Consider the following 2,532-nt stretch of genomic DNA (forward strand, 5'->3'; position numbering starts at 1 on the left):
GTTGTTTGTCTCCTATGTGATGCTTATTGATACATCCTCAAAAAATTATCTTGATCGGACACGAATCTTGAGGAAAAATCAAGTTGAAAACTTCCAAAATTAAAATTGGGACCATCCGACTTCCGATTTCAGCAAACTTACAGTCGAACTGAACGTCTCATAAATTCGAATCCAACGACACCAAATCCGACTAAATCCGAGCCTAAATGGGTCCAAATCAAGGGCCCGACGCGATGTTAGAGGGTTTGAACCACAATTTGGATTACCAAACAGTTTCGAAATGTGACATGCTTCTAGTTGAATTGAGCGGCTCGACGAGACGAAGCAAATGAGCCTAAGATCACGGAATTCCGACATCATTAAGATCTTCAAAAGTCTAATTAACGGTCAATGATCAAAGGATTCAACATTGGCCATCCATCCAAACCACTGTCCATTTACCCTTGATCTTCCTCTTAGCTATTTACTGGCCATGCCACTAGAAAATATATAAATAGACCCCTCATTCCTCTTGAAAAGGGACCTCAAGCCAAAGAAAATAAGAGAGAGATCAGAGATCGCTCTTGCCTCCTTGCTCCTCCTCGACCACCACTCGGAGTTCCACCGGACCAACCCCTGATGCTGGAGTTCCGCCGGACCAACGCATGACGTCGGAGTTCAGCTATACCACTACTTGAGGCCCGGACTTTTGCCGGACCACCACCATAGGCCCGGACTTTCGTCGGACAACCACTTGATGTCTTTGTTACGTCAGTCCACCACTAGAGGTCCAGAGTTTTGTCGAAACACCTCCTGAGGCCCAAACTTTTGTCGGACCACCACCAGACGCCCAGAGTTCTGTCGAACCATCACCAGCCCCCCGGAGTTTCGCCAGAATACCACCTGAGGCCTTGACTTCTTTCAGATCACCGCTCGACGCTGAAAAACTGTCAAATCATCATCATCTACCAACTGACGCCAGAATTTTCAAGTAACGCTAGACTTCTGCCAATCCACCAAGTGACGCAGGACTTTCATTCCCATTTGTCACTAGATTTCAACCATACAATTTACATTTATAATCTGATCGTCCTCAGGGTCGAGTCAGCATACTGTAATCTACCCAAACACTAGTGGAATCATTTCAGTTGGGCAAGTTCCCGTGATTTCCAGGGCTTTCCACATAAAAATCTTGTGTTATGTATATATGTGAGTTGTATATCCATACAATGCTAAAATGCAATATTACAACTCTATCACCGCATATATTCTAGCCCGCGACACTTATAAAGATTGCGAAACAAAAGAAACTATATCGTTTATGAAAACAAAAATCTAGCCCACTCCTCTTTACCAACAATTGTAAAAAAAGTAAAATTAGAGCTAGGAACCTGAAGGAGTCGTAGGATAACAAATGATTTTTTTTTTTAAATTTCTTAATTTCAGTATTGAATAAAGTTATAATTATTGAATACTATTCTATGCCTTTGCACACGCATTGCATTATACCAACCTTTCATCAACCTTTACTATAAGGTTTAAACTTTATTCAAATATAAAATAAATCTTATTCCAAATAATAATAATAAAGGCCTAAAGTTAATGTAAAAATAAAAAAAAAATTTTAAAGCAAATTACAATTATTTTTATCTAATTGACATATAATGAAAAGATAGTTAATATTTTAAAAATTTATTTCAATTTAAAATTTACTAAAATAATATATCAAAATTTATTTCGAAATTAATACAAATAACAGAAATTAAAATTACGGCAAAAGCCATGAGGCCCATCCTAAACTTAGAAGCACTCCCTCGACGCATGTAGTAATAATTATAAATTATTACTACTATTAAAAAATAGGAAAAAGACAATCGTCGACAGCAGGATTCGAACCTGCGGAGGCAGAGCCCAACAGATTTCGAGTCTGTCTCCTTAACCACTCGGACATATCGACTAGATAATTGCAATTTCTCCAATAATTAATATATAATATATGCTGCCTAAAATATCTGCACGTTTTTAAAATTGAAAACAATAAAATTTTTTAAGGATAAGTCAAATATTTTAGCGAATTTATATGGGTACCACTCATTCTTTTGATAAGTTTGTTCAATAATCTTTTGGCTCATTTAAATTATCATAAAATTATATGCTAAAATTCAGAAAAAAAATTAGGATTCGTTTGGGACGACTTTATTGTTGCTTTCAAAAGCAACTTTCTAATAAAAAAAATTTTTAGTTCAACAAAACTTTTAACTAAAAAATTGTTTTTAAAAGTAGCAAGAAAGTTATCCCAAATGAAATTTTAGGTTCCGTTTCAGACGATTTTTTTTATTGATTCTTAAAAGAGCTTTCTAGTACTAAAATACTACTTTAAAAAACAGTAAGAAAGCCATCCCAAATGAAGCTTTAGAAAATGTTTATCGAATTATTAAAAAACAAGTAAGAAAAATGAAATTATAAATTTCAAATTAATTATTGTCTTGGCATAAAGATGTTGTATAATCGTGTCCATAAAGAGTAGATTTTATGATTTAGCTTTAGATGAAT

The 2,532-nt window shown here is 35.2% G+C and overlaps 1 non-coding gene across 1 annotated transcript; it reads right to left on the minus strand.

Annotated features, from left to right (window-relative positions):
- Nucleotides 1-1,854: 1,854 nt before the first annotated feature.
- Nucleotides 1,855-1,936, minus strand: TRNAS-CGA. The gene has a single exon. It is a non-coding gene; the product is annotated as a tRNA-Ser (tRNA).
- Between the last annotated feature and the right edge of the window lie 596 nt (nt 1,937-2,532).

The sequence above is a fragment of the Dendrobium catenatum genome, unplaced genomic scaffold (assembly GCF_001605985.2).
Source record: "Dendrobium catenatum unplaced genomic scaffold, ASM160598v2 fragScaff_scaffold_716, whole genome shotgun sequence".
Classification (NCBI taxonomy): Eukaryota; Viridiplantae; Streptophyta; class Magnoliopsida; order Asparagales; family Orchidaceae; genus Dendrobium; species Dendrobium catenatum.